This window comes from Uranotaenia lowii, chromosome 1 (genome assembly GCF_029784155.1).
Source record: "Uranotaenia lowii strain MFRU-FL chromosome 1, ASM2978415v1, whole genome shotgun sequence".
Taxonomy (NCBI): Eukaryota; Metazoa; Arthropoda; class Insecta; order Diptera; family Culicidae; genus Uranotaenia; species Uranotaenia lowii.
Genome location: NC_073691.1, coordinates 175,348,433 through 175,375,297, shown reverse-complemented (window position 1 = coordinate 175,375,297; position 26,865 = coordinate 175,348,433). Strand labels below are relative to the sequence as shown.

The window sequence follows — 26,865 nt, the reverse complement described above, 5'->3', positions numbered from 1 at the left end:
TAGAATAAATAAATCATATTATTGGAATCGTACGGATCGAGCATTTTTTATGCCAAAACAACTCGTTTTCGGGCCGACACCAAATGGATTTTCAAACCATTTCTGGATCTGGACATTTGCATGATTGCCATTTTTTTTTTAGTTTTTAAGTTCTCCTCCAAAAACATCTAGAATTTAATTTTTTCAATGTTTATTTTTATTTGCACATAATTCACGAATACAATCTTTAACTGTACAATTTTGTAACTTATTTGTAGGTATCAACCCAGCAATAATTAAAACCTATCCTTTGGACTCAAATTATTTGCTTGGTAATAAGGACTTAGTAAGAAATTCTGAATCTATGTCCTTCAGTCTGAATCTGTCTCGACCGAGTTGCTCAGCATCACTGTTTTTTTTTCCAAGTTAACTTGTGAAAATGTATAGATTTTGATAGTTTTTTATGGGAATTTTTCGCCATCCGATACCCATATTATTCCTTTAACAGAGAAGCATCTCTCAAAACATCGTAACTCAGTTATTAACGTTTCTTTGTTTTTGGCGTTTACGAAAAACGATAGTCCAAATCCTATTTAATAGTGCTTCAAATATTCCTGATTCTGAATGCCCAGCCTGCCATATTATTGCTAAAATATTTTCATCTTAGTCAAAACAATATTTTCGACTATTTTCACTCAGCATCGTCCAGCAATTATCTCGAAATTACACTCAATGAATTGCTTGTGCCGAAGATTTTTCGGTGGATTGACTCCTTGGCCGCATCTGTTTTCTTCCATCAGGAAGCCACGGGTGATGCCAGATTTGGAATTTTTGCTCCTTCTGTCAACCTGTAAAAATAAAATTTGAAAGATAAGTATCTAAATAGTTTTTTTTTCAATCAATTAAAAATTTGCACCGAAATTGTTCGAACAACTTCTAGTAGAAATTTTCTCAAAATTTGATATTCAATGTTTTAATTAATGAAAACTGACAAATGGTGGTTTTGTAATTTTATTCACAGAATCACTAGAATTCAAAATGAATTCAAGAGATACCCGCCAAATATATAAGGTTTGTACGGTTTGACGGTAACTGAAGTCAAGTCGCCATCATCCGCCCAGTTAAGCGGTTTTTCAACTTTAAACTTGCGCAATAAAATAAAACGATTACAGATTTAATTATTCTACTTTCAATAAAAAAATTAGTGGAATACGAATATTGTATACACATACTTTCAAAATTACTAAACGCGCCCTTAAAATACCACCCACTCGTCTTTTTCCAGTACGGATAAAGTTTTCTTAAGGAAAAACTATCTCACAAGACGAAATGGTTCTTTTTAGTATTGTCCTTGTAAGTAGTAGTAAAAACTATATTTTGTATCTTGAAAGCATGCATTTTGTGAAATTATTTCCGTCAATATAGTTCAATTTTCATCGAAGTGCATTGGCTGACAAAATGATGATTCCTGGCTAACAGGCTCAAGCAATTGGTTACTTTCAGCGATAAAACATTATTTTTTAAAGTAATTCTACTAAATACTACTTATAACTTACACATTTAAAGCATTAAATAAAAAACAAAGAAATTGTGCGTGACTAGTCATTAAGAACAAACACTTTTGTTTGCATACCAATTTTCCAATTACCAATTATATTTTAGATAAATTCAGTATTTTTAATCATTTTAACAGATAATTCGATAAAGATTGGATGAAGACAAGCCCGTACGAAGGACTCGTCCATGGGGGGCGGGGGGTGTGTCAGATCACGTTAAAAATTACCCATGATAAAAAATTGTGAAAAAATAATAATGATTGTTTTTTATTATTCATCTTATTTCACATTTCTTTTCTTCATTTTTAACAGTTAACATCCCAGACAAATAAACAACATTTCTTCATTTTTAATGGGAGTTTTGATTTAGAAATCCACTGTAGTAGGTATCTTGAATTTGGGATAAAAAATTATCCCGATTAGCAATGTGAATCTTGAGTAGGAAAAATACATTTGGAACTTCAAGAGTAGGTAATTGAATTTTATTTGATGAAAAGAAGAAAATATTTAATTTTGATCAAGGCCAACGATAAAACCCTTTTCTATATTAAAATTCATTTAGTAATTCAAACAAAAGGCAAAAAAGTTCTGAAGTTCAAAATAATAACTTTTTTCATATCTTTAAAATACAACATGTTCAGTTATACTAACAAATTACAGATTTGGAAATGATCAATAAGAAACTGATAAAATAAAAATAATGAATTCCAAGTAATACAAATTAAGTTAAAATTGCGCATTTAAATTTTACTTTAAAGTTAGTACTTCGAATCAAATTGATTGAAATTCATGATCGATTAAAAAACATTGTTTAATATAATGAAAATAAGATAAGTTTTTTAAAATTTTCAATCGAAGTTTAAAATTTGAAGGTCTGAATTTTTTTCGCAATCAATTGCAATACTGGGTCCTGAAAAGGACAGGAGATGGAAACTATGTTTTTCTTATTAAAAATTTAGTTTCAAAAGCTGTAGATTATGTTTTAGGACACGAAAATTCGGATTTGAAAAACAAAGAGAAACTTAGAAAACTATTTCGTAAAACTTAAATAGTTTTTTTTAGAATTCATTAAATTTATTTGAAAATTAAATCAAAATATGAAGAAGAAAAAGATTAATTTATCAAAATTTTAGAAGGATTTTTTTTTCATAAAATTCGTCCAGAATTTAATTGACAACTTTAAGGAACAGCATTTTGATGCCTTTGATTGAATGATTGATTTGGTAGATTTAAGCGTTCTGAACTCAAAGCTTTTTTCAAATTTTGTCCATCACGTTGCGTTTTGGTGATATGGAGTTTATAAGCTTTAAAATGCATCAGTTTTAAGCGAAATCAATCATTGATAACTGATGAAGTAAGACATCTACGGCTGCAGAAATTTTGAATTTGTTTACTGTACTCATTTAATTGAATTAAGGAATAATATTTCAAAGATGATGATGCATAATCTAAAAAAGTTAAACTCTACAGTTTATAAAAAAATGTTCAAACCTGCAAAACGATTAGATTTTTGCTTTAAAAATATTCAAATTTCAATTCAACTTCAATAAAAATGATGAAAGGTACACAAATTGAAAATCTATATAACTTTTTCGCAGAATTCAAAATTACTTGAAGTCTTGAGGAAAGTTGAATATTGATTTAAACCTTGATTTTTAGATCTCGTGTTTTTGTTTAAAGTTTTGTCAAAATGCAGAAATTTATAAAATTATTTTTAAATAAATAGTAAAACTGCATCTTTAGATCCAAGGCACCTCAATTGAACGAAAATAAGCTTTTAAATTCTTTGCACCTCAAAGGATGTTTATTTTGAGGCCTGGTGTAATTTATCAAAACGTTTTTGAATGTGATGTTGAACACTTAGAAGAGCAAAAAACACAAAATCAAATTGAGACCGAAATTGGGTTGTTAAAGAATATTTCATATCAGCACATGTTATTGTAAATTAAAATTTGAAGTAAAAAAGTAGATAATAATTTACTAGGTTAAAGATTTTAATTTGCTAATTCTGATGACCATCCTGAGTCATGATACATGGTTTCCAACTTGTTGATGCATAAAATTAGTATTCGGAGAATTAATTTTGAAGATAAAATGTTTCAAATTCTGAATTTGTTTGGTTACACTTCTGGAATAAAAACCCATTCTAAAGACGAGGTTGGGTTTTTGTATGTCAGGTTTAGAGTTTCCATGCTAAAGGTTGATTGAAATGCAAATTGAAATTTACTATTGAAAATTAGTTCCAATTCGTGAACGGCATATATGTATGTAATGTCGTAAAATAAAATGTCTCAAGCCAAGGATGATTCAAGACAAATTTCCGCTGGAGGCGAGAAAAATTTCTGACTTTCTGTTAACATTTATTTAACACCTTTTAAGATGAAGTGATTTCTCTTAACTTCTTCGAATATTTTACTTGGAAAAAATCTTTATGGGAGGGGGGGGGGTTAAACCCCTAAAACCCCCCCCAGTCGCACGGGCTTGGATGAAGATAAGTAATTTTCTTTATTTATTAACGGTTTTCTTGGTAGTTAGATAAGTCTCAAGGCTGTTGTCAACTATTGAACAGATGTTAGTAATTTTATGATAACCAATGATCAGGAACAATTCATTGAAAAATGTATCATTTTCGGCTCTAGGGATCAGTTATACCCATAATATACATTTTAGAAAACTTCTTCTAAAAAAAAATTGAGAGTTAACAAGTGCTTTTAAAATATGACATTATGAAATTCATATTATACTCTAATGATTGAAGTATTGGAATAAATATTTTTGTTATAATTTTTTCATGTGATAAAAATTTCAAAGTGATAGAAAAGGATCATCACATCAAAATTTTCAAACAAAGTTCAATAACTCGAAAAATAATTTGTTGAGATAACAGCATTGTTGTTTTGTTCTTTTTAGCACATTTTTCTAGAACATTCGATATTTGTAAGGCATTCCTGTTTCGAGATATAGCAAAGGAATCAAGTATCCTCATTTTCCCCTAATGTTTTTTCAGTGAAATGGTAGAACTTTGATGCCAAAACAAAGAAGACGTGAGATTGTTGCGGAAAACATCCCATTTAAAAAAAAAATACACAATAAATTGTGATTTCGGGTTTTAATTGGTGTCTGGGCTGTAAATAACCATCCAGCGATATCTCATTTTGAATCAAATTAAAGCTAGGTACTCGAAATTTTTTTTTCGGGTTTTTCATCCCAATGGTAGATTCATCCCATTACGCGAGATTATCAAAGTATTTTTGAGATTTTATCTGCAGAAATTTTCAAGTAACAAATTCCAATCATTTTATTCAAAACCGAATAAATTTACGTTTTGTTTCATAGGAAGCCTGGCCACTAGACTAGTTCACTTTTCGGCTTTTTTCGCTGATCACAACGCCACTTACAGGGTTTGATCCTCATTCATTTTTAAGAACTCTGGCCGAATTTGAGCTCATTTGAGTAAGTTTCCAGCGTGCGCTAGAAGTTTTATTGAAAAAAGTCCATTTTTCTGGAAAATTTTCGTAGATGTGTTCTAGCAAGCTGTTGTTAATATAAAATGATAATTTTATAGTGCTCGGTGATTGGTATGACAAGCATTCGTATGGACCTGTTTTAGATAATTGACTAAATCAAACCGAAAAAATTTAAAAATTCATAAACTACCAACTTTTACAGAAAATTTACTTACAAGTTATAAGCTTAAAATCAGTAGTAAATAGAAAAAAAATATTTTCGATATAAACTTTCCATAAAAAGATAGCCTTATTTATAACCTTTAATTTGATGTATAACACTTAATTATCGCAACAGTACAAGCAAAGATATTTAAACATTCACATCACATTCTTTGAATCATAATGTTGTCTCCATTCAAGTTTTAGCATCATGCAACCTGCAAAACGTGGCATCAAGAGGACTTGCTTACAACTTGATAAAAGCGCGCGCTTTTTTTAACTCCTGGCCCCGTCATGGGGTACTTGATTGAAAAAAATATCCTTTCTTGTGCACAAGTTGGTGTGGAGCAAACTTGAATGAAAAATATTTTATTAAAACAAATTTGTTGCATAGATATTTGAATAACTTTGCTAGCACTCTTGCGATCATTAAGTGTTATACATCAAATTAAAGGTTATAAATAAGGCTATCTTTTTATGAAAAGTTTATATCGAAAATATTTTTTTTCTATTTACTACTGATTTTAAGCTCTCAACTTGTAAGAAAATTTTCTGTAAAAGTTGGTAGTTTATGAATTTTTAAATTTTTTCGGTTTGATTTAGTCAATTATCTAAAACAGGTCCATACGAATGCTTGTCATACCAATCACCGAGCACTATAAAATTATCATTTTATATCAACAATAGCTTGCTAGAACACATCTACGAAAATTTTCCAGAAAAATGGACTTTTTTCAATAAAACTCCTAGCGCACGCTGGAAACTTACTCAAATGAGCTCAAATTCGGCCAGAGTACTTGAAAATGAATGAGGATCAAACTCTGTAAGTGGCGTTGCGATCAGCGAAAAAAGCCGAAAAGTGAACTAGTCTACTGGCCACTGGAGATTTCATAGCAAACTCCGAACATATATTTTAGTAAATATTGGTAACTCTACTAATTCGAAGAGTAAAAATATTACGATCAAAAACCTTATTATGTACCGATGGTTCAAAAACATAGAAAGATGTCTCAAATCACTTTTGACTTTCTGAAACATGAAAGCTTTTCCATAAATCTCCATTTGGCTTGATTGATAGTTGATAGTAATCATTAATTTTTTTGTTATAGGAACGTAAAATCGATCATTTCGTCTAAAAAAAGTGAATTTACGAACCTTAATAAGAGTCCGTCGACGTACTTCTTGTGCTAACATGGATTCGGGTTCTGCACTGCTTTGCTATCACTTTCCAACTTTTGTTGCTTCTGGGGTTACTCGACTAGTTCAAATCGATGTAAAAAACCAACCTATAGTGATTTGATTAGGTTACAAAGATTTTTTCGGCATTGCTTGGTAGTCAGTTTTTCCGTCCCCAATAGTTCCAACGATTTATTCGGTGAAATCATCTATTTGCCGCAACTATTTCCCTTAACCAAGAGAATTGCAACGTCAGTATGGTTTTCAAGCTCGAAGATGGATGGAAAGTCATGCCTACCTGAAAAAATAATATAAAAAATCTTGAGAACAAGAATAAAATTGGTAATTTATAACCTAAAATTCGATTCAATCATCGTTTAAATGAAATTCAATTCAGGGGTCAATTCAATGAATCAAATTCAATAATAATAATTAATGTTTGTACGTAAAATGCACTCTAAATATTCAGATTTGAACAAATGTAATGTTTTTTTTTCTAATTAAGTGACATAACAGGCAGCAACCATTGAATTCACTATAAATTTGAAACAACATGGAGGAAAAGGATGACTGTTGTTCTAGGTATTTCAGCTGGCCATACGAATCATCAAAGTGAAGGTAATTTTTTCGCATCCAACTGTAAATGTAATAGACTCAACTGATGATTGACCTTACGCAATTTACTATGAATATAAAAGCTTCAACTGTTGTGGTATAATTGATTTAATTGCTAATAAGATAGATTCAACTACAATTGTAGTTGAATCTAAGGCATTCAACTATAAATATAATAGATTCAACTACACATTTCTGGTTCATCTCTAACATTTTACTATAAATATGATATATTCAACTGTAGTCATATAATTGATGCAACTGTAAATATCATAAATTCACCTTCAAATTTTTCATTGATTTAAGGTATCAAACCAAAAATAAATTAAATTCAACTATACTTTCATGATCGATTGTGTGATACTTGAATAAAGACATACAAATCCAATCACTACGTGTTTTACCAAGGCCGGATTAAAGGGGGGGCAAAAGGGGCAATTGCCCCGGGCCCCCCGGCTCAAGGGGGCCCCCCGAGGGAAAAAATGTTTTAACATGACTTAAATCATACCTAAACCATAACCTTAATTTCTACAAATAAATGAAAAGTTATCAAAATTAGAAAATCGGAATGAAAACTTGAAATATAACAACTAAATTAATATCTATATCAATTAATATCTAGGATAGTTATCCTCTCACATAAATTAAGGGGGGCCCTTAGGGTAAACAATGAAAAATTTCTTCCGCATGAGAACATCAAAATCTTGATATTGAAATTCAAAATTTTCAAAATCTGGGAAAAAAATGTGAGCCGAATTAGAAAAACAATATGAGGAAAAATACCTCAATTTTTCATTTTTTTTTACCGAAACATGTCAGTCAGGTTATATTGTCAGGATCTCATCATTTTCATTCCATACAAACGTCTTGCAGAATTATAATGTTTATTTTTACGTAAACTTTTCAAGTATTGGTTACTTCTCTAAAATAGCAGCTTATTTTGTCAAAACTGGCCCACAGTGCTAAGAGAGTACAGAGAAGCTTCATGAAAAACATCTCAGAATTAAACCCGGGAAATATCCGGGTTAATACCGGGTATTATTAAAACTTTTCACTTATCAATCATTTTTATTGATTTAACCGTTGGTTGATAAATTCTTATTTCCTCCCTATTTTTGAAAACAGAATCTATAAAAAAAAACTGTAGTTGCGTAAATTGCACCCATCAACAGTACTGAGTTTCTATATTGAATTTCCATTCCAGTTTCTGTCTTAGGTTTAAAATTCGTATTTAAACATTTTCAACTGATTTAACCAACATTTTCCCATCTAATGAAGTTAATATCCTACCTGAATCATTTTTAAATGATCATTCTCAAATTATCAATAAATCGATCTCATAGTTGAGTTGCTAATATCATTGAGTGATTCTCTTAACATGAATATTTTTTTTTGATTTTCCATCTTATGTTTTTCCAGATTCAATTCATTGAAATTTTCAAGTCTTGTGTTGTTTCTTCAGTTATTGAAGTTCAGTTTTATGGTTTGAATTTTGAGAACTTACAATCTTTGTTTAAGGTACTAAACTCATTTGGATTTCTTATCTGATTTTTTTCAATGATAACTGATTCTGTATTTTAAACATTTAATCTCTATTCTGTTTTTTTTTTTCACTTTTACTCTTTTGGCTTTGGGGCCATCGAATGAAACTTTTGTCAAATTTAGAAAAACAATTTGATAACATTTTTTTTATCTGATGAGAATCATATTCATAAACATCTCATGAAAACGCTTTTTGTGTTTTAAAGATATAAAATTGGATATGTATTTGTAATTTCAAATCTTCATTTTTTATATTGAATATATATTTCGTTTCTCAAAACTGGATTTCAAATTATGATTTAGATATGAGACACTGAATTGTGGTTGTGAAAATAACCTAATTTGAAGTTTTGAATCCTTCAACTCTTATATCTGTATCTCTATAAATTTTGAATTTAATTATTTTGTTCATTTTTTTTTAAATTTTGAGTTCTATGTTTTAAATCTTCATTATACTTCCCATTTGTCATAAGGTGAAAATTCCTCGACGTTCAAAGATGAAATGAAAAACATTTAAAATATCTATTCGGTCATTATTCTAAATCAGAGAATTTTAGTTGGTGATAAGAGTATTTAAAAAATTTAGAATAAAATTTGGCATTTGGAAGCTCCAATCAGACCTTCATCTTTTCTAAACTCTTACGCAATGTTTGCACTTGTTAAATGAACAATTTTTGTTTGAAGATACCAGAAACAAATTTCTAGAACGAAAAATACATAGCTATTTGAAGAAAATATATTGAACACATCTCCAGTTCTTTTACACGTTCAAAATGTTTGGTATTCTCTGGGATAGCATTTGAAAACAAAAAAAACGCCCCGGGCCCCCCGATGGCTTAATCCGGCCCTGTGTTTTACATAAAAGTAGTTAGTGTGTCTGCTGCAGGCAGCTGGTGTTTACACATGGTAAAAACAGGAGGTGAATAATAAGTAGAGGTTTAATTGAATAGCGAACGTTTGCTTGTTTCAATAAACTTGCGACAAAATTTTTCCTCCGTTTCGGTCAATTCCAGCCAGATGCGGCAGCAGCTCAATTCCAAACGTAGGAAACGATGCCGCTGGCGGAATCATTGGACATCCCCGTTTTGGGTGGCATGAAATGGTGTTTCATCGGAAAGATGAATTCCAAAATCAATTGAATTGTTTACAAAATCGTATAATTCTTTTCTACCATTGGCTTTTATGTGCTTTCAGCTAACAACAAATAAACAAAATATGTTTAAAACCAAAACAAAAATAAAGATTGATGCTGGAAAAATACGAAAAAACTAACGCATAAAATATATCATTTAAATACGATTCATTCAATCATAATTTTAAATTATAAATCAGCCATAGCACTATAGTTGAATCTACAATTCACAAGGTTGGATGCTCACATTAAACAGTAGGGGAGAGTGGGGATACTTGATCCCCTTTTCTTATTTTCATCATATCTTTTTGGAAAAAATAGCAACTCGTTGTCTTTGACATTTTCTGACAGCTTGTAACTTCAAGTTTCTATGCTCCAAAATCTAGAACAATACTTGAACCCGTTGATGAACTAGAAGCATTTTCGTGGGAGTAAAAAAAATGCGATTTTTCTGAAGTTAGGGGAGACTTGATCCCCTATTGAAGGAGACTTGATCTTTTATTCAGGAAGCCCTAATCCTTGTATAAAAATCAAACAAAACCCCAAGATAGAATGTTAATTGACTATTTTGGTCATGTTTGTTCTCATTTCACAATGTATAGCAGACATAAGAAGAAAATTCTATAACTTTGTCTCAACGCTAATATCATTGCATACTTAAAGGCGCTATTTTTTATAATTAAGAGAAAATTAATTATTTTTGCTCTTTTCTTCAGACAATTGTTTGATAAATATTAGTTTTTGGATAAATATTTGTAATTTCGTAATCAGCAATCATAACGATCAATTCAGAAGAAGAATATGCCGTTTGGAAGGGGGATCAATTGTACCCAACTCTAGGGGATCATATGTACCCATAATCAACATTTTAGAAAACTTTTTCTGAAAAAACATGAGAGTTTTCCATTGCTTTAATAATATGGTAATATGAAGTTCATTTTACGCTCGAATAATTGATACATTGGAAAAAATATTTTTTTCATAATTTTCCCATGTAAGGAACATTTTAAAGTGATTGAAAAAAGATCTTCAAGTTACATTTTGTGAAATTTTTCAAACAAAGTTCAATTACTCAAACAATTATTTTGTTAAAATTTTTTAAACTATAAGCATTGTTATATTGGTCATTTTGGCACATTTTTCTAGAACATTTGATCTTTGTAAAACATTCCAGTTTCGAGATATAGCTAAGGAATCAAGTATCCCCAGGGATCAAGTATCCTCATTCTCCCCTATATAATAGTTGAGTTTATCAATTTTATTACTGTCTCAATCTTACAATTGTATTTGAACCTATCATATTTTAAGATGAATTTATAATACCAATCATACAAATATCTGGTCGGGGCTCGACTAGACTTAACTGAATGCCATGAACTTGATTTCGAGAGAATTGAGTCCAAAGTTCACAAAATGTTCTTCTCTAAACTCAAAATTTTAAATTCCTAATAAAATCTCGAAGAACGGCTAAAGTTAATCAAGAGTAACAATCTCGACTCAGAACTAAGGCCAAAACATCGAAATCTTATCCCAGGTTCACAATTCTACTATAGATTTTCATAAAATTTCTCACTTGTTGATAGAAACTTATAGACTGTACTCTAAAAAAACACTATCAAAAGTTGTTTACAAAATAAGTCGTGCATGAATTTTGGGTACAGTCCGGAGTCTCTAATATCGAATTTTCAATAAGGTAGCCTGAAAAATTTAAACTTCGTGATAACAATTTTGTATTTTGCGACCAAAACAATTCAAATAAACTTGCTGATGTGTTTCGATGAAAACAAACTGCTTTTCGAGTTTTTTCTTCTTGATTTTATTTGGAGAGTTTCTAAATTTTCCTGGATATTGTCCAGATTTTGGGTTGATAACTTTGAAATCGAATGCCCGGATTTTGCAAGGTTTTTAGATAAAATTTTCCAGATTTTCCCTGCCCGTATAAGTGCGGAAAAATATCTAGTGAGCTCAGGTTTGAATAATTTCCGATGGTCTGGTACCATTTTTTTTTTTCATAAATCTCAATTTGTTGCTTGTGACCGGATTGTGGAATCTGAATCCAGTTTATAGTTCTTGATTTTCAGTTTGGTTCATCATTGTGACAAAATCCTGATCCGAATCTCATCAAAAACTCATAATTCCGGAATATTAAAAAAATATTTAAAATAACAAACGATTTTTGAAATTTGGATTTGAAATTTTTCTCTTAATCGAATTGAAACTTTAAAAAGTTCCAATGGTGATCCAGAAATGAAATATCAGAGCTTCATCATTCGGAATTTTCAGTCGGATAAGAATTCAAAATTGGTATTCATGTTCGAAATGCAGAATTCAGATTCGGAATTAAAATTCAAAATTTCTCAAAACAAAACACGAAACAGGTTAAAAATCAGTGTTATAAAATAAGATCTAAACTCTTTTTCAAAATTGCGTTCCCTGGAAAATCTTTAATTTTTCGCAGGATTTCAATAATGAAATAAATCATTAATGATATTTTATTGTTGATAAAATAATTTGTACTTCATTTTCGGGTTCAGTGTATTCCCTGAATGGGCTAACTTTTTTTACGGTGGTATTCATCACTGCTAATGAGGCGTCAATAAGTTCGACCGCCCCGACTCATTTACAGTGATGAATCCTTAAAAAAGTTAGCCCATTTTGGAAGCCTAATAACTTTTTTGTCTTAACTCTTATCGATATGCAGTCTTCAGATGAAATGTTTTTCATAGTTTAGGCTTTAAGAAAACCCGTTTTTGAAAGAAATCGGCCGACGGGAACCAAAGTTATTGATGAAAAACTGGTTTTTCATGTTTCTCCCGAACAAAATGTCTCAAAATCCCATACAAACTTCAGGTTCGTTGAGCGACCCCTTCCCGTGGTCCGATCTGGCCCAAATTTGGCATGAGATCTTGTACTAGGCCCAGGATCAATTTTAGCCTGCAGCGCATAACATTTCACAGGTTTTGAATTTCCCATACAAATTTGGGGCAGTCTACTACTGATGCTTGGAAAATTTCCTTTTTCGTCCAAAGCCTACTTTCTAAATGAGAAATATTTTAGATTTTAACTTATCGGATGTGTTCTGAATGATGGTAAGCAATAAAAATAAACTTCATTTATCATTAAAAGTTAAAAATCCTATCAATCCATTAGAAAAAATTCATATTAAAATTCAAAGGATTCAGTTCAGTTTGGCTGAACGAAAATTTATTTTCGTCATTAAAATAATCAGTTTTCATTCCCCACCAAACCGAAGAATAGTTTTGAATCAGAAAACCGAACAAACTGCAAATTATTCCGTAAAAACAGATTTTCTTGAGCAAAACGTGCATTTTATTTTTCCTTTCAAGGTGCGCTTTGGCTCAAAGCATTTTTGCTATTTCCCCTGCCTGCAACATTGATTTTTTAAACTAAATTTAAAAAAAATAAGTTTAACATGTTTTGCATCCGCTGCAATAGATAACTATTTTTTTTTCAATGGCGTTCAGTTCGGTCTAGTCGAATCCCGACTCCCAACCATCTCTAGTTGAATATAGTTGGTCGAGAGTCAATCATCAATTTGATTGGTTATAGGCGAAATATTGTTGGTCAAACTATACTTTTTGCTCCGTGAAGGCAAAAAAACACCGTCAATTACGATATGCATTATTAAGAATTAACCTTGGTTTGATTTAAGCAATTACATTTGCCATTCTCGTGATTAAAGTCGGGGAGATAAAGGCATAACGAGCACCCGGGGCATAATAAGCATTCCTCTTTTCTTTAAAAGTAGGTACATTTTAAAATGAACGCACGCTTTTCAAAGAATGAAAATCCTACCGAAGCTTAATCAATAATATGAATGATTCCAAATTCTTGATACTAACCTTCAGTTGTATTTTCTGAGACGGTTTTTTTTGTCATAGATATGTTTCTGGGAGACGTCCATCCATTAGTAAGATATTTTCCTATCCCATGGTAGACCAGAGTAAGAGCCAGTCTGATATTACTGATGTATCTCCCTAATACTTTAGGTCATCACTAAACCACGGGTGGACGTTCTGTAGAGAAATCGCACGCGGTTTTGGAATCATTAACATTTCCATAATCTGTAAAAAAGAAAAATTAATATTTTGAACTAAAACTACTTTTCTTTATTCCTTACAAAGGTTTTCTGGTTTGATGTTAGATTAGGCAGAAAGACACATTGCGATCTTTTGCCATCCTACCGAGACTCTGTAAAATCTGATTTGGCCACCGGATTTGTTTCAACTTATGTTCCTCGCTAGGTCACGTCAATTCCTTCTTATGTGAGCAGCTGCTTTCCTCAGGAACGGAACAGAATTCGTGCAAGTTGTGGTAGAAGTCAAACAGGGTTCGCTGTTGATTGTTGAACCAACGGAATGATTTGCAGTTGTTCAACATTGAGTACTCGATTACAATTATCTTGGTTGTTGGATTTGTCCATCCGGGTCCCTGATTAATTGGACAATTCGCAATTCGTTGGATGATCACAGGAAAGACAAATTGTTCTTAGTTTCGAAATTCAAATTCAGTTAAAAATAATAACAATACCAAAAAACCACAACATACTCATTACCATCACACGAACACGAAAAAAAAGTTTTACTGAAAAGACCCAATATAAACCAGAAAAACACTTCAAATCTTTCGAAACACCAAATACGAATGCTAATTAAATTTAAATATTAACTAGACTTTAAATCGTTGGATTTAAGAATCAAAGCACGCTTCACGTAAACAGAAACATGGCCGTAGGAACGAGGGAAGTTTTGGGAGTTAAACCTCTCCCCTCCTTTAATGCGGATCCAAAAATGCCAAGCAAAATGTTCTTGTCTAAACTCAAAATTACAAATTCTTAATCAAATTCTGATGAACGACAAAAATTATTCAAGAGAACCAATCTAGACCTAGAACTAAAATCAAAATCTCCAAATCGTATCCATGGTCAACACTTCTACTACAGTTTTTAAAAAAAAATCTTACTTGTTGATAGAAATCGAATTTCAATAAGATAAGGCAAAGCTTGTAAATTTCCTTGATTTTACTCGAGTTTTTGCAGAATCAACAAAAATTTTAAAGGAGTCATTAAAATAATGTATTTGCGTCAAAATTTTTTGAGAAAACTAATATCAAAATAAATTTGAATTATTTTTTGAAAGCTTAAATTATGATTTTGAATTGACTGATGGATTTCGATATAGAAACGTCAAGTGTTTTTTATGGTTTTTATTTTGAAATGTTGATATTAGCAGATATTGCAGAGATAGTCCTGAATTGGCTTGACTTGTGCAAACATATCTGGAAAGCTTGGGTTAGAATAATTCCGGATTTTTTGGTTCTAAATTTGTTTCATTATGGTGATCCAAGATGGAAAATCTGTAACAGTTTCATCATTCGCAATTTTCAATTAGGTTCGCAAGTTGAATTTCGAATGAATAACTGAAGAAAGAATTTACATTGAAAGCCAAAATTTCAAAACTCAAATAAGAGATTCCTTGTAGACATTCTGATCCAAATTCAGCCTTTTGGCTCATAATAAGAATAAATTTTTATCTGGAACTTAGATTCAAGAATCGATTTCAAATTTGGAATACAGATTTCGAACTCAGGTTCAATAGGCAATTCTAAGATTCGAAATCAGAATTAAAAATTCAGATTCAGCTCGAAGTTCAGGGTTGCTAGCAATTTTTCGTTTAAAAATTCCAAAGTTTCTCCCGCTTTTTCCCCGGATTTTTCCCGGTTATTAATGATGATTATCCCATTTATTATATTCGTTTTTTAATATAAAGTCCTGGTGAATAAAACCATTTATTGTTAAGGGCCTTGAATTTCTAACGATTGTGTTCCAAAAATTGTCAGCCGATTAGAAATCATGACAAATACTTTGTCGTCTTTTAACACGTAATCTTTTTGTATGGTATTGACAGGTTTTCATGATTTATTAAAACGAATCCAACGAAATTGGCATCTATTCGTTGTTTTGCTCCACAATTTCAATAGTGTCGCAAAAAATCGAGGTCAATTGATGTTGAAACTATAATGTAACACTTTTCAGCTTTTTTCAATACAAAACAATGAATAACTTTAGTAGAGCTGTAAGACCTGAGATTTCGATAGGACCTTGTTTTGGATACAATTTTTACATAAGACATATAAATAAAAAAAAAATAGTCAGTCCTTTCGGACTCTCACTTATCCAGGTCCGACTGTAGTTAGTTTTGTCGATAATAGTTTAATTATTAAATTTATAACATAGGAGTTATGCTTGTAAGTATAGCACACTTGCGGAGAGCGAAAAAAAATAGATATCTCATATTGTCCCGCGATTTGTTGAAAAGCGATTCAAACTTCGTTTGTTTACTAATGAACGAAAATAAACGTTTATGAGATAAATCTATCAAGACTGTCAAAACTGTTCATAAATTCCGAAATAATTTTGAAATAATTTTTGTAATACCGTGAAAAAATCTCAAGCATGAAAATTTTCCCGGTGAGGTGCCGAAATTCCCGGTTTTTCCCGGTTTCCCGGTGACGAAATGAAATTCCAAAGTTTTTTCCCGGTATTCCCGGTTTCCCCGGTTCGCTAGCAACCCTGGAACTTCAGTTTATTAACCAAGATTAAAATTTAAATGTGAAAATTTCACTTAGGATTCAAATTAAAAGCGATCGAAGTTTCATAATTTTGATTCTGAATTTAAAACTTAAATTTAATATTCAATCAGAGTCAGTTTGGAACACAAACCAATTAAAAAAACACGAATATAAAATTAAATTAAAATTTTTGAGAAACATTAATTTTTTTTAATGAATTTCACAGGCTTCTAGTAATGAAATGAATTTTTATTGATAATTTATTTGCCGCCAAAGAACTTGTTCTTTATTTTCAAGATAAAATTCAACTGAAAACAAAGTTGAAAACTGAAATCCATAATTTTAATCGAGTTCACAAGAGCAAAAAGTAAATCTGATTTGAACCGCAAACTAAATTTCTTACTTTTTAATACTTGTGGTTAAAACGAATAAGCATACTTCTATCACATTTAAGTAAATAGAAAAAAATTGAAACCAAATTCAACACTTCTTGAAGAAAAAAATGGCAACTTCTAAGACTTATTTTTGAAAGTTGGAAATGGAAGTGAATACCTTATTTTTAATGTAAAATATCTCAAACCTGACCTCAAACCTCAAACCTCCGGACGGAGTACACGTGCTCACCACATTTAGACTTCGGACCAACCAGATTTCATTGTATAGGTTAAGGTAGTGCCACCTCTATCCCGGTACTACTTCTCCTAAATAATGAAATGTTGCAGGGTAAAGTATGGTGTACGTTAATAAGTTTCCTCGCAAAAATGCTCTTTCGCTCTTTTCAACATCTGTAAATTTTCTTCTCACTTCTCTATCCATCTTTATCAATTTCATAACTACTTTTCACCGATATGCCGAAAAATAAATTTACAAAATTAATTAACGGTGGTTAACTTATCTTAAAAATCATAATAATAGGCTTTAAAAATCAAATCAAATCAATGGTTCAAAATAATTCGGGCTTAGCCAAATTGGACCGTTGACCCTAATGATTAGCACTCATACAGTGCATTCATGCCGTGATAACGAAATATCAACACGGCTAGCGCATCGATAGAACCATTGCGCGCAATAGGGAAGCTTTCTGGAGCTTAACGTACGCCATATTTTGCCCGTCCGGAGTATACGTGTCCACCACATGTAGACTTCGGACCAACCAGATTTCATTGTATAGGTTAAGGTAGTGCCACCTCTATCCCGGTACTACTTCTCCTAAATAATGAAATGTTGCAGGGTAAAGTATGGTGTACGTTAATAAGTTTCCTCGCAAAAATGCTCTTTCGCTCTTTTCAACATCTGTAAATTTTCTTCTCACTTCTCTATCCATCTTTATCAATTTCAAAACTACTTTTCACCGATATGCCGAAAAATAAATTTACAATTTTTTATTATTTTCAAAAGTTGCAGGGCACCAAAGTTAATCGAATATTTTTTTATAAATCCTTTAAATTACCTTAGAAAATGTGAATTTTGTGGACTTGTGTTATTTATCAAAAAATTTTGAACGAGGAGTTGAGCAAAAGTCACAAAATAAAATTGAGGCTGTAATTGGTTTCTTGAAGAATATTTCATGTCAGCATAAAATTTGTTACTTTAAATGATTTTGTTGTCAAAGTGTTAAGTTATAAAGTGAAGAGTGAATTTGTTTCGATACACTTCTCAATTTGAAATTTGAGTTTCAATACAAAAGGTTTATTGTGTTGCAGATCTTAATTGATCATTTAAAATTAGTTTCAATTCGTGAACGTTATATAGTGTCGTAGAATTGAATGTTTTAGTAGACTGAGTCAATATGGGGTCATTTTCGAATTTCTCAAATCCTGGGGTCTGAAAAGCTTCGTTTTGGTTCAAAACCGATTTTTTTTGCAGAATTTTCAGTATGGGAAAGTGAGTATACTTGATCCCTGGGCAAACTTGATTCCATCGCTATATCTCGAAACAGGAATGTCTTACAGATAACAAATGTTCAAGAAAAAAGTTCCAAATAGAAACAATAATGTTGTTATCTCAAGAAATTTTAAAAATTTTATTTTTCAACTTATCGCTCTTTGTTTGAAAAATTTAACAAAATGTGTTTTTAAGATTTTTTTATTACTTTCAAACGTTTCACATGAAAAAATATAATAAAAATTTTTGTTCTAAAATGTCAATCGTTAGAGTATGACTTGAATCCCATAATGCCTTATTTTCGAAGCTTTAGGAAACTCTAAGTTTTTCTAAGAAGAAGTTTTCCAAAATGAATGCTTTGGGTTTAACTGATCCCTAGAGTAAAAAATGAAATTTTCTCTCTCTGGATGGATCGTGATCATTGGTTATTATGAAATCACTAATAAATGTCCAACAAATAAAATTTATCCAGTAATTATCTGTTAAAAAAGAATAAAATACTGTATTTATCTAAAAACCAAAAAAGTGCGCCTTTAAGTATGCGATGACTCTAGGGTAGTAGAAAAACCTTCGGAATTCTCTTTATCTGATACTTACAAACTATAAAATGAGAACTAATATGGCAAACAAAAAGTTAACGGATCTTTAATCTTCGGATTATACTAGATTTTTGCCTAGGCTCAGGGCACCCTGCTTCAAGGATCAAGTCTCCTTTAGTAAAGGATCAAAGTCTCCTGTAATTTAATAAATATCACAACTTTTTAAGCCTCACCAAAATGCTTTTAGCTTATCAACAAGTTCATGTATTGTTCTAACTTTTGGACCATATAAATTCGAAATTACACGCTGTAAAAGAAAATACAAAATACGGCGAGTTGCAAAATTTTCCCAAAAAGATATGATGAATATAAGAAAAGGGGATCAAGTATCCCCTTTCCACCTTAACGATTACATGAGTGAACTTGAACTTTCATGTCTGTATGGCAATACTGTAAATTTTGTACTGAAAAATCAATTTCATTTTTTTTCTTCTGTGAAGCAAAGCCTGTAAATGGTTTCTGTGAAACTTTATAAATTCTCTTAAGGGAATTTCCCGCTGAACAACTTTGTCCAAAACCCTTAATTCGTATTTTATTAGGCTTAAAAGTTATTAATTGTTTAAAAGGGGCATGTCAATAGATTCAATTGACATCACTGCTGGGTGCCTAGAGCGGTATTGCATGACTTCTTTGCATAAAACCTTCGCTGTGGCCTCAGCTGTGATGTCAATTGAATTTATAGTTTTTCAATGCCAAAAGACATACCCCTGTTCGACAGCTAATAGCTTTTATGCCTAATAAGATACAAAAATACAGATCTCAACAAAATTGTTCAGCGGAAAATTTTCTTTAGAGAATTTATAAATTGGCACAAATACCATTTACTGGCTCGGTTTCACAGAAGAAACAAAACTGATGTTGATGTTCCAGTACAAAATAATTAATTTTCCCGTACCAACCTAAAAGTTTAAATTTACTCATGTGTAAACGTTTCTTCAAAAATCTGCAGAAAATCATGGATGAGTAATGAACCAAAACGAAGTTTTGAAGACCCCAGGGTTTGAGAAATTAAGAAACTACCCTAAATCGTTTCAGTCTAATATCTTGGCCATAGAGTGATATAGGACTAAATAACGCCAGAGTCGAGCAAATTTTCTCACATGTATGTTGACACTATTTTTTTTAACCCAGGTAATTTCACGTAGCTACGGTAAATTATTTTTCTCGATCTAAAAGTTTTCTTTGGAAAAAATCTTAAGGCCCATGGCTTTGATATAACATTTGTACTTGTTCCTAGTTCCGTACCGACGACTCAAAATCTAAAGCGAAATAAATATCAAGCATGCTTATTAGTAAAATTTACTTACATTGAAATTCCTAATTGCAGAAAACTTCAGGTTTCAGCTGTTTAGCTGGGGATGGGAGGGAGGTGTCCTGGCATTCCTACAATAGGTTGTATGAAACTCAATTCCCAGGAAGGGGGAAAACGGCGCTGAGAAACTGAGATATTCTCTCCAAATCCCAGTGACTTGGACTGACCATCAGCACCACTTTTTGGATCGGTATCAACTTCATGAATGTTTTGGCCCCGTTAGCATTGATACGTTGCTGTAGAAAAAATAAAGAAAAACACAAAAATAATGCTTTAAATCATTTTCAATGAATAAATAAATTTTTATGCACATTCCAAAATATTGTGCATATTTTGTTGCAAACGAAGCTGACCAGCGATCTTTTCGAAGTTTTCTCATCCGTATTAAATATCAAATGATGTTTGCGAAATATCCAATTGGCGTAGCAACGTGTTGTCTTGTTTATACTTGGGTCGTAGAAAATATTTAAAATGAATACAAAAGGCTAAATCAAAACTATTCAAGACCTCTGAAGCCTGATCAGGTAATTCAAGAAATAAAGGGCAAAAAGGGTCCGTTATTTCATAGAAGGAAGAGTGAAGGCAGAATGGTGTAGATTAAACATCTTTCTCTTCCGATTCAAATCACTAGGAAAAAAATAGAATTTGAGGGAATACCTATCATTCGCAGCGGGAAATTCCATAACATTTGTAGTCCACCGCAACACCTTCTTCCGGTCAGATTAGGGCTCAGAGCTGCAGCCTTCGAATGACTCCACCAAGCTCGTTTCTTTCCTTCCTGGCAATCCTAAATAAAATGATATTATTCACAACAGTACATTCAATTAAATAAATATAAATTTTACCTGGTTATTTTATGATGGTGACAGAGACGTGAACGTGATTATGACGTTGAAGATGTTGACACTTCCCGGACTGGAAAAACGGCACAAACCGCTACTGAAACCCCAGATTAACTTCCGCTGGAGCTCCTATTACTGGAACTGGAATCCGAAAAGCTGCCGCTAGTCATCTCAGTCTTAATCTAGTCATCGGTCTTTTGAGCAGACAGCGCTCAGTTCCGACGATCCAATTGATGGCCAATCCAACCGTAAAGGGAATACAAAAAAGAACAATGAAAAAAGAAAATATGAGTGATCTTAGCGATTTTATTGCTAATAAATAAAAACACAAATGGTGGCTTCGATTTAACTGTTCGAATATTTTGTCTAGGATTACGGTTTATTTATTCCTTAGAGCAAGTTCACTGGTGTTGGGAAAAAGTGGTAGACATTTTGACACTTACGGGCTTACGGCACATTTTGAAAATTTTGCCATACAAAAACATTTTCAAGATCTGTGGCCTTCTAGTTTTTATACAACACGTGTTGGATTTTCGCATGCTGTGATGCAAAAATAGCAATATTTTATCACATACGGCTGAAATAGAAACAGTGTTGTAAAAAAATACATCGCCGCAAGATCTTGAAAACGTTTTTGCATGGTAAAATTTTCATAATGTCAAAATTTCTACCACTTTTTCCCAACACCAGTGAACTTGCTCTTAAGAGTAAACGGTTAGATATCAAAACTATTGGAAAAATACTAATTTGCAACATATTATCAGCGAACTATTAGTTTACACCAGAACGGGAAAAAATAAATGGAAGTTGTCGCATTTTTTCGTTTTGCCCTTGCTTTACAAAAAAAAAGTCGATGGAAGTCGAACCGAAAATGTACCAAATTCTAACCGCATTTGTTGCTCTTCTTGTAGGAAATTGTTTGTCTGTCGCTTTTATTTTTTTCAAGTGTTCCAGTCATCACCCCTCGGAGGTAAGCTTTGATTGTTTGAAAATTTGGAAAAGATGCTTTAAATATAATATTCGAGATCAGGACGTCAAAATATTCCAGAATTTGTGATGAAAATAAGATTACAAAAATGTTATAAAATGTTCCTATGATATTTATGTGGAGTACCAGTTATTTTTCCAAATTTGTACTCACCCGTCCTTCTTTTTCCCATCGAAAGTCCTACTTTGCTGTATTTCATTCTGGTAAGCCTACGCGTAAGGAGCCCCCTATCTCAGTTAGCATGCGACCAAAGCATCCACCGGGGTTGGGAACCCGATCTTCGCTAAGGTTTTTCGCACCCCAGCCAGCACCACGGGGAGGTTGAGAATCGGAGTTGTAAGATAAGAGGTGATATGACCACTACCCGAAGGTTGGGTGTATGGGGTCTCGAGTTGCACATTATCTACCATTCGCCAGCCATTTTTGTAACATAAACTATGTTACAAGGGAAAACAGCGCCACTACCCAAATCAGTCCAGTAGTCAACCAATCGATCAATCCTCCTTAAAAAGGTCTGCCTCTTCTTGGCTGCCAGGCTGGCTCTGCAAAAAAAAAAAGTAAATGAATAATGAAAACTACACGGACTGCAAAAGTTCGTACCAAGAAGAAGTTGTGGATTACGAGGGACCGATCAACAGTTTCTGGACAGACTCGGCTCCTCCTATCACTCAATATAACACCCGCTCGGCTGAAGTTGTGCTCGCTGTTAAAGCTCGAAGCGGGTATTGTGAGGATACGTTTTGCTAGGGAGGCCAGTGTCGGAAAAAGGCAGGCATGTTGCTTCCACCAAGCCAACAGTGTTTCGGGTGCGTCGTCAATCCTTTGACGGGTTTCCAGGTACAGTTTCAGCTCTTCCTCAGGCGCAAGATAAACACTACTGCTACTACATTCATCCCACAGCCCAAACCGACTTCTTTTAGAAGTGGGAGAGTTAGGCTCCGACTCCGACTCTGGCACCGGCTCCGACTCCGGCTCCGACTCCGGCTCCGGCTCCGGCTCCGGCTCTGAAAAGAATGCAAAAATAGGAGGTACGTTTTGTGATTTAGTAGACTATAATATTTCAATTGCACTGCGGCGAGGTAAATTCTAAGGTAGAAATTTTAAGACTTTGTGAAATATTTAGCTGCACCCACAAACCAGACTCTACTCCAATAATGAACTTCCTTGGATGTGGAATTATCGGTATAGGATTATGAATATGAATAATTATTTTAGTTGGTCTTACCTTCAGAGCGACGGATATCTTCCATCCTTGAAAGGACCAAGGAATGTGCATGTTGCCTCTCTTGGGGTTCACATCTGACCAATGATCGAATGTTCGGACAAAGTACAGCGCCGATGTAGTGTTCTTCGCGGAGAAGTAGCCTCTCTTTCAGTCGTCGTGTGGCCTCTTCCTTGACAGCAGAGATTTCCTGAAAATTAAAAAAAACAATAGTGTTGAAATTTTTTATTGTAATTTTTGAGATTAAAGTTATCATGCACACCTCGTTGTCGCCTTCCATCGGTTGACATTTTTCCAGAAGATCGTAGAACTTCACCACGACGAACTGAATGGTTGGAACCATCTTGGCTTGAATATTCCCGGAAACCTCCTTGAATTCAACCAAGACTTGAACTAATGCTTCCATTAGTTGTTCGTCCCAACCATCCAACATCTGCTGCTCACCGTTCTGGCGAAGAACATCCGCAATCGGTGGAAAAACGTCGACGACATCCAGTAGCATATCCACATCTGAATCCCAGCGGACTTCGATCTTAGCTTTCGCAGTTGGAGGCAACAAACTGGAAAAGCCTGTCCGGTTCAAGTAGGCCACAGCGTTTCTCGCTACTTGCAGGCATGCCAAGATCGATGGAGCATGGTCTCTCAAAAAATTGCCATCTAATGCATGGATCAAAACTGAGGCCAGATTATTGGCCATGCAGGACAAACGGTTTCGATCGGCAAATGCATCGGCAATGTTTGAGCGCTGGTCCGTTACGTGGGTCACATCGGCAATGTCCTCTTGAGAAATCTGGAGTTTTTCAAGTGCGGCATTTGAAAAACTCCTAACATTGGCCGCGGTTTCGGATTGGTCCGCTGGGAAGTTAGTCGTGAATAGTACCAGCGATTTGAGCTCGAACTCATCCGTGATGTATAGGGCTGTAGTTGTGAGGTACGCTGTTCCCGAATACTGATCCGACCACAGATCAGCATCGAAAGCACAGCGTTTTGCTCGCAAAGCCTCCTTCACTTCTGGCAACTGTTCGGCTCTGACCTTCTCAGCAACCTTGCACCGTTTCCTCGAAACGCTCGATGGGTCTGGCAGGACACTTTCGACGTCCACATTCCCATACCTCGCACCAACTTGGATGAGCTGCTGCGCCAAGTTCTTGAAACCTGGTCCATTTAGCGCGCTAAATGAACACAGATCCAAGGCTTCCCATTTCACGAAAGCGTCCGTGATCTGGTCCTTGACGCGCTGTGGTACGTCTCTGGGACGTGAGGTTCGGGTTCCTCTGGTTCGAGTTGGTGCCTGTCGCGGTGGTGCTGGAGCAGGTGTAGCTGGTTGGCCACTTGACTCGCCTTCCGGAGTTCTCTCGACTCCCCCTTCTACTCCAGGCTCGCCTCCAGAAGCTGGAGCGTTGGAAGAAGAGTTGGCCTCGCCTGCCCTGCAACTGACGTAGTGGCGATTAAGGTTCGACGTGCTGTTTCCCCTGCCGAACCGGAAAAGCGTTTGGCAGTTCACGCACTGCACAAACCCGACACTCTCCCTCGTGGTGCTTAAACACACGATCCTAAAAATCGTCCATGCTCCGCATGATCGGACCCCTTCCTTTGCGCATAGGATGTACTCTCCTGAGCACACCCGAGAGCGAACCGTAGCGATGTCAAGGACGGAGTTTGCCATTTTAGGTGGGTTGGTGGTTTGAGTGAAACGCTAAGTAGAAAGAGAGATTTGTTTTTGGTAAACTCAACTAATAAATTCAAATTATGAAAATAATGTTTCTAACTTTGTTTTCTGGATCATCAATAATAATTTTTTCATTGTGTAAAAAAGATGGTTCAATATTAAAATTTAACAAATTAAGATGTTCTTAAACATCTTTAATAAATATAAACATAAAGTTTGATATTTAACCATACCCAAAAATGAACAAATTGGTGTTACTAAGAAAAAAATATAACTGAGAAAAATACAGAGATATACATACATTGGATTGAGATGAAAATTTGCACACGGGAGATTTAAGGAACGAGAAATTGATTCCAATCATAAATTTTTGAGGCAGGGGTCGTTGAGATGAAAATTTGCACACGGGAGATTTAAGGAACGAGAAATTGATTCCAATCATAAATTTTTGAGGCAGGGGTCGTCCATATTACCTAATCACTGTTTTAGCGATATTTACGTTTTTGGCTTTCTTACAGAAAGGCATAGCGAACGGTCAGTTGGGGATATCACTATTTAAGCGTCAAAGACCCCACTTTATATATACAAATCGACTCAGCTCGACGAGTTACGATGATGTCCGTGAATTTGTATGTTCCATTGAAACGTTCTTACCACATTAACTCCTATTCCAGGTATCACGATTTTGATGAATTTAGTATCAAAAAATTCGATTTTTTTTCCTGTAGGTCATATCGCAAAACCAAAAAAAAAACAAAATTGTTTAAAATTTGTCTATTTCATAGTAAATATCATGCTTATGTCGGCTCCAAAAAAAGAAGCCATTTGCTCAGCAGCAGTAGCCAGCAATCGCTAAATTAATTATGGGGCCGATCGAAAATTTGACAAAAAATTCATACATCAGCACAGAATCGATCCCACGCCATCTAACATGAGAGTTGAGGAGGTTAACCCCTTGACCACTAGTGAGCGTCGAGAAATGAGACTCTCAAACTTAAACAGTTTGAAATATTTTTATAGTAAATGAACTCCTTGAATGTCAGTTCGCTTATTCTCTAAAAAACGCACTGGCCTCCTTTTTTAATATTGAGTTTAGTAATTTTTGCTATCGATTTTCTTTAATTTTAATCTTTTTTTAGATTAATAATATATAATTAAGAAATAAGGAATCCATTATTGTGTCATTTATTTCCAAAGATAATTGACACTCTGTAAGAAAGCCTCCAATCCACTGATAAGTGTATTAAATCGGGTTTTTTTTTTAATGGAAATGGATGAAAATTGACACAGAGAAGTTTTCATGGAGGGATAATCGATTTCAGGTATCAAATTTTGTGTAAGGGGTCTGCAAAAGGGGTCGTCCATATTACCTCATCACTGTTCATTGTTTATTTTGCAATATCGACGTTATTAAATTGAGATGAAGAATTGGCACACGGGAGTTTTTAGAAACGAACAATTGATTCCAATTATACAACTTCAGGGAAGGGGTCGTCAATATAATCTGTTCCCTGTTTTTAAATTGCATTAAGATGAAAATCGGCACACGGAAGTTTAGGAATCAAATTTGCACATGAGTGTTTTGGAGGATGGACATTTGATTCCAGGTATCAGATTTTGTGCAAGGGGTTGGCAAAAGGGGTCGTCCATATTGAATGTTCACTGCTTTTGTGATACTGACGTTATTCTTAATTGCATTTCAATGAAAATTCACGCATGCGGCTTTTACAAGCCGGGCAGCCTTATTCAGGTGTCAAATTTTGTATATCGAGCCGGTCAAAGGGGTCGTCCATATTCCCTAATCACTGTTTTTGCGATTTTGACAATATTATTTACTAGATTTAGATAAAAATTGTAACCCAGGAATTTTAAGCGACGTTCAATTGATTTCGGGTTTCAAATTTGGTGTAAAGGGTCAGCAAAAGGTGTTGTCCATATTTACTGTTTATGGTTTTAAGATATTGACATTTTTATGCATCGGATTGGGATTTAAAATACCACATCAGGATTTTAAGAGACGGAGAATTAAATGGATGTAAAAATAAGCACACGGGGTTTATTTTTAGGTAAGACGTATCGATCCGTATAGT

At 33.6% G+C, this 26,865-nt stretch overlaps 1 long non-coding RNA gene across 3 annotated transcripts; it reads right to left on the bottom strand.

Moving 5' to 3' along the window:
• Positions 1–232: 232 nt before the first annotated feature.
• On the bottom strand, positions 233–22,287 carry LOC129760239 (uncharacterized). 3 transcript variants are annotated; one of them, XR_008740313.1, is made up of 8 exons: positions 22,038–22,287; positions 20,900–21,090; positions 20,712–20,841; positions 20,050–20,290; positions 13,810–14,120; positions 13,532–13,753; positions 6,359–6,677; positions 233–827 (listed from the first exon to the last, which is right to left on the bottom strand). It is a non-coding gene; the product is annotated as an uncharacterized LOC129760239 (long non-coding RNA). The 3 variants fall into 3 exon arrangements; XR_008740320.1 differs by having other exon boundaries at positions 6,359–6,673; positions 20,900–22,287; XR_008740311.1 differs by having other exon boundaries at positions 235–827; positions 20,900–22,287.
• Positions 22,288–26,865: the final 4,578 nt, after the last annotated feature.